At 41.1% G+C, this 6,835-nt stretch overlaps 1 pseudogene; it reads right to left on the bottom strand.

The window, feature by feature from the left end:
• Window positions 1-2,250: 2,250 nt before the first annotated feature.
• On the bottom strand, window positions 2,251-2,704 carry LOC120031220 (annotated as a pseudogene).
• Window positions 2,705-6,835: the final 4,131 nt, after the last annotated feature.

Raw genomic sequence — 6,835 nt, 5'->3', positions numbered from 1 at the left:
GACGTAGAGCAGGCTACCACTGAGGTGGGTTCCCACTGACCCAGACCGGGACACGTGGGCAACCCGGGACCCCCTGAATGATCCATCATCACCAGGGACCAGCCAGAGGGAAAGCCGCCTATCTACCAGAGTTGGCTGTAATTTGTTTCAGTTTTTAATATTGTCCATCCATTAATTTAATTTCCATTCAGTTCATGAATTGAAGATAACACATTATATGTCAACATTACATGTAGTTTTAAATGAATACATTTCAAAGTATTACCAATTGGAAAGCAATTGACCCTAACCCATGCTACCTATATACCGTCAGAATTTTCTGATTGAGTTGTGAACTAGCAGTTCAATAAACTCTACAAACTCTCATCTCATAACAACTCATGACGGATATCAACCAATCAACTTCGGCATTTTTGTTGCAACAGCACTATGCTATGCTGGTTTAAAATCGTTGACGTGTCCTCCTCTCCACTCCCTCATAACAGCACCTGGAATTGTGACAGGTAAATGTAATTTGCAGAGACAAGTCTTTGCTTCCCGAGGCAGTAGACTTTATTGCAATTGCCTTCACCCTTGCTTTTTGCCCGTGTAGTAGTTTACGCCGCCCCCTGAGGCCTGACTCTAATAGAAAGGGTCATAAAATGGTTGTGTTACTGTTTTCCTTTTTCAAACCAGTGACACCAGTTGTTCACCTTCCTTACAGGGCCTTTTGTAAGGCCTGACAGGTCGTCTATTCCAGACAGGGACGTTTGTAGAAGTCAACCTTGAGTTGACTCCACATTCAATAAGGACCATCTTTATGAGCTTTTCAGCACTTAAAAAATGTATGGGAAAAATGGCCGCTTGGATGGTTGTTTTGGGTCTGTTGAATATTGTTGATTTAGTTGCATATTTTAAAGTTATCCTGTTTGTTGATGTACTGAAATATTTCAATAAAACCTCCTAAAACATTAAAATGTTTACTAATTTATCGGAAAAACAGCACATTGGGAAAAGATGTTGGTTCACTGTTTGTTTGGGCTATCACCAACAATGTTTTTCGTGCCATTACTCTTACATGTTTTTGTAATAACAGATATTTTGACAGGTCCTGGGGTTGAGGGTAGGACAAGAGGACCTTCACGTTGACACATACAGCCGAGACAGAAATAGAAACACACGGCCATGATGGGGTTAGGATATGTCATTCTGAGAACCACCAACATCTTTCACCCTGTCTTCTGGCCCTAAGCCATCCACAATAATTAGAGAAGACAGGCTAATAAGTCAAATTGATAAGGAAGTAAGTGAACTGTGATACACCCTGTATGTGAGTTAAGACAATCGAGTTTGACCACCTCTATTAACCAACACTTTATATTCCACAATTTGAGTGATTATCCCCTGTTGCTATAACACTGACATTTTGTTATGGTGAGAAATTAAATAAAAAGTTTTATGGGATTTAATAATTACCGTATTGAAGAATTGATGAAAGGCAGTGTCATAGGGAAATAATGAAGCCATGTGTCATCATTCTGTCAACGCTGTACTTCACATCAACAGAACATTTGCACATACTGCCCTCATGTGGTAACATTAGTACTACATTTAGAGTTCCATTACAAAATCAAAACACAGCAATTTTTTAAACCTATATTGCAGATGTGTATGCAAAGGTAGTATGCAAAACAAAAACATTACATGCAATATTTCATAAAATGTGTATAATGATATAAATAATGTAATAAATAATGCCAACCACAAAACTGCCCCAATGCACCTGAGAAAACATATTCTTTATTCTGTCTTGACTTCTTGTACTTCTGCCCTCACATACGAGACATTTAATTTTCAGACAAAACAGACACACTCCATCACTTCATATCATATCATATAGTTCAATGTACCACATGCTACTGAACTACAAGATCTTGAGACATTCTAGTGATGGCCACTAAATGCAAGAGTCTAATCTAAAACCCAACTCTTCTTGAATTAAATTGCCAAGAGACCGAAGTGATGCTGCTCATTTAGAAACAACCTTTCAAGCAGTAATGAAATGATATCACACTAGTTTACAACAATGTTAATAGACACCATCTTTAACTGCAGGCATATGGGCGTGCAGGTTTTTGTTCCAGACCTGATTAAACTAATCAAGGTCTTGAACAGACAACACATTGTAATAGATGAGTTAGTGCTGGCACCAAAGCCTGCACAGGCTGTTACTCTCTAGAACCAGGGTTGATGACTGCTGAGTTTCACTGGTCAGTCCCATCCAGCCTTGAGTTTCTCCTCCACCGTGTGGTCCTCCTTGGATCCTCCCATGCAGGGTGGGCTCTTGGCTATACTGGGGTTGCTGCCCCACTGCTGGGGTGTCTTGGCCTGGATGGCCAGCGTGTGGATACAGGTCCTCAGCTCCTCGGCTAGGGTCTCGTTGAGAAGGCGGTGGCGCTGTAGCAGTGAGAGGCAGTCGAATCGTGGGCTGACCACCAGGACTCGGAAGTGGGACTCGTATCCAGGGGGCACGGCGTGCATGTGGCTCTCGTTGTGGACTTCCAGGTGTTCTGGCTCCAGCTGCTGGGTGAGCTTGGTCCGTATGGCCCCCTCCATGGGCAGGTTGTGATCAGGAGCCATGTGGGGTCTGAAGTGGGCTAAGGGCCATGGTGAAGGTGTGGGTGGTGGAGATTGGACGGGCATAGCTGAGAACACTGGGCAACATTCAGAGGATTGGGGCAGGTGACGACTGTAGTCAGCTTGCAATGAAGAAGTGGTCTGGTGTTCTCTCTTCAGGTTCAGAAGTTACACTCTTAGAAAATAAAGGTGCTATCTAGAACCTAAAAGGGTTCTTCGGCTGTCCCGCCTGTGGAAAGGGTTCTACATGGAACCCAAAATGGTTCTACCTGGAACCAAAAAGGGCACTACCTGGAACCAAAAAGGGTTTCAGGTAGTGAGATAGACTGCACTTGTGAAGGTAGTAAATTACCTTATAATGGCGTCAGACCGAGGCTTTGCATCTGTCCTCATGCTCCTAGACCTTAGTGCTGCTTTGATACCATCGATCACCACATTCTTTTGGAGAGATTGGAAACCCAAATTGGTCTACACGGACAAGTTCTGGCCTGGTTTAGATCTTATCTGTCGGAAAGATATCAGTTTGTCTCTGTGGATGGTTTGTCCTCTGACAAATCAACGGTAAATTTCGGGGTTCCTCAAGGCTCCGTTTTAGGACCACTATTGTTTTCACTATATATTTTACCTCTTGGTGATGTCATTCGGAAACATGATGTTAACTTTCACTGCTTTGCGGATGACACACAGCTGTACATTTTGATGAAACATGGTGAAGCCCCAAAATTGCCCTCCTTGGAAGCCTGTGTTTCAGACATAAGGAAGTGGATGGCTGCAAATGTTCTACTTTTAAACTCAGAAAAAACAGAGATGCTTGTTCTAGGTCCCAAGAAACAAAGAGATCTTCTGTTGAATCTGACAATTAATCTTGGTGTTTGTACAGTCGTCTCAAATAAAACTGTGAAGGACCTCGGCGTTACTCTGGACCCTGATCTCCCTTTTGACGAACATATCAAGACAGTTTCAAGGACAGCTTTTTTCCATCTATGTAACATTGCAAAAATCAGAAACTGTCTGTCCAAACATGATGCAGAAAAATTAATCCATGCTTTTGCCACTTCTAGGTTAGACTATTGCAATGCTCTACTTTCCGGCTACCCGTATAAAGCACTAAATAAACTTCAGTTAGTGCTAAACACGGCTGCTAGAATCTTGACTAGAACCAAAATATGTGATCATATTACTCCAGTGCTAGCCTCTCTACACTGGCTTCCTGTTAAGGCAAGGGCTGATTTCAAGGTTTTACTGCTAACCTGCAAAGCATTACATGGGCATGCTCCAACCTATCTTTCCGATTTGGTCCTGCCGTACATACCTACACGTACGCTACGGTCACAAGACGCAGGCCTCCTTACTGTCCCTAGAATTTCTAAGCAAACAGCTGGAGGCAGGGCTTTCTCCTATAGAGCTCCATTTTTATGGAATGGTCTGCCTACTCATGTGAGAGATGCAGACTCAGGCTCAACCTTTAAGTCTTTATTGAAGACATCTCTTCAGTAGGTCCTATGACTGAGTGTAGTCTGGCCCAGGAGTGTGAAGGTGAACGGAAAGGCACTGGAGCAACGAACCACCCTTGCTGTCTCTGCCTGGCCGGTTCCCCTCTCTCCACTGGGATTCTCTGCCTCTAACCCTATTACACGGGCTGAGTCACTGGCTTACTGGTGCTCTTCCATGCCGTCCCTAGGAGAGGTGTGTCACTTGAGTGGATTGAGTCACTGATCTCCTGTCTTATCCGGTGTCCTGTGTGAATTTAAGTATGCTCTCTCTAATTCTCTCTCTTTCTCTTTCTTTCTCTTTCTCTCTTTCTTTCTTTCTTTCTTTCTTTCTTTCTTTCTTTCTTTCTTTCTTTCTCTCTCTCTCTCGGAGGACCTGAGCCCTAGGACCATGCCTCAGCCTGGCCTGATGACTCCTTGCTGTCCCCAATCCACCTGGCCGTGCTGCTGCTCCAGTTTCAACTGTTCTGCCTGTGGCTATGGAACCCTGACCTGTTCACCGGACGTGCTACCTGTCCCAGTCCTGCTGTTTTCGACTCACTAGAGACAGCAGGAGCGGTAGAGATACTCTGAATGATCGGCTATGAAAAGCCAAATGACATTTGCTCCTGAGGTGCTGACCTGTGGGGTCACAGGGGTCAGCACCTTGGGGTTTTAGGCTGGGTTTCTGTACAGCACTTTGTGACATCAGCTGATGTAAGAAGTGCTTTATAAATACATTTGATTGATTGATTGATTGATTGATGGGGACAGCCGAATAACCCTTTTGGAATGAAGAACCCTTTGGAACCATTTTTTCTAAGTGTAGCTTGCATCCAGTAGCTTGCTATCTGCTGTTAAGCTAGCTATTTTACAGCAGACTCTGCTTTACATAGCTACAGTATCTGTTATCTATAGCTACAACATCTGTTCTTTAATACATGAAAATGCAATGCTGCCCAATGACGTGTGCTAATTTCTTTCACAACATACTATGACTAGCTACGTTAGCTTGCTAATGTTATCTAACTGGTTAGTTAGCTACTTGCAGTAATAACTGCCACACAGACTGCATTTCGTAGCCTCAAATAGTACCTTAGCTAGATTGTGTTGTTATTAATAAATCATCAAAGCTGTAATAACCCAAAGTGAGTTCTAATGCGTCCTCAGTTATCCAACGTACACAGGAAGTGCTGCCTGGTTTGGACTGTCTGGGACTTTGTAGTCTTTGTAGACGGCCTGGGACTCATATTTGCAGCAGTAAATTGTAGTCTTTGTAGGCTAGTAAATCTAGTACTGGTGGAGGTTTGTTGCAAAGTAAATTTTTTCTCAATGAGCTATCATGCCTGTTGGTGAAATTACGTTGAATCAACGTGGAATAAGACGTTGGATTGACATCTGTGGCCAGTGGGATAATGTTCTGACCCCTAGGCACAGAAGTCAAGAAATCCATTTTATCATTGATGATCAATTCGGTAAATTAAATAATTACAAGGGTTTCATCATTAGGACAGTAGTTTATTTTTCTTTGCTATCCATTGCAGTTCTGAAAAGGTCCATTGCACAACAGTGCAAATAAATAAACAATGACAAAAGATAAGAAGAAAATCTCACACACAAACTTTATAACAGAATCATGAAGTTGTAACATTTAAGTATTCTTCATAACCAGTAGTATTTATTTTGATGTATTTACTTATATTCCATTTTCATTTACAAAATACACAAAATCGAAGACACCATACAATAGTATTCTGTCATTTACACTTCAGTTTTTTTGTCCTTTGTATTTTTTTATGGTTCCACATGTATACAGTATTGTAATTTTATGATACTATGATCTATACTTACATACAAACAACTACAGATTCTACAGCACAGTACAAAGACAGTGATAAATTCTCTGTTACATGAATTAATCACAATGTATTCTTATTGACAAAAGCCTCAAAGACCTCGGGGTAGTTTTAGAAGTGAATATAAGCCATTCAGTCCCATTTAGTAGAAGCCAACACACAGCATTTCGGTGGAAAAGGCCCAGCAAATAATGTGTTTCATTTCCCAATAGTGTTTTGGGGAGAGATAAAAGACAAATAATCTAACACTTATTGCTATAATTATGTTTTTGCACTCATGATTGACCGTTGACCGAGCAACAAGTTAAGAATACAAAAAAACCCTGTAACAGAATTGAAAATATGCAACTACAGGTACTAGAAACAATCTTGACGTAAAATATCCCAAACTGGTTCACTGAGAGAGTAAATAGATAGTTAAGCATTTCACAGCGTTCCATGTCGTACTATACAACATTAATATTGACATCCTTGTTTATCATTTCGTGGGCGGTATAATTAGGACAACATACAGATAGGATATGGAAACACAGATCAGACACATGCTGCAATGCTGAGCCTGATTCTTCAATAACAAATGGAATCTTTTAAGATTACTCTGCTTCTTAGAGGAATTGTTAATGTACTTTCCGGCAGACTGGCCATCCACGTCCCAGATCAGTTCATAAAAACTGCTCCTCCTACTACAGTAATATTTTCAAGGGGTCAAAGGTTATAAAGAGCTATAATATTTATTAATGATCTATTTTATATTTTATTTATTTTAATTTACATATTTAAATCTATATTCCATTTTTTTTATGATATAGTATAAACTTAAGACATACAAAAAGATTTGGCAATAATCAATGAGAGAAGTTACTCATGGCACACTTATAGATCGGCGGTCACCAA

Source organism: Salvelinus namaycush, chromosome 37 (assembly GCF_016432855.1).
Source record: "Salvelinus namaycush isolate Seneca chromosome 37, SaNama_1.0, whole genome shotgun sequence".
NCBI classification, from domain to species: Eukaryota; Metazoa; Chordata; class Actinopteri; order Salmoniformes; family Salmonidae; genus Salvelinus; species Salvelinus namaycush.
Note: the sequence above shows the minus strand (reverse complement) of the source record. Positions and strands in the feature narration are given on the sequence as shown.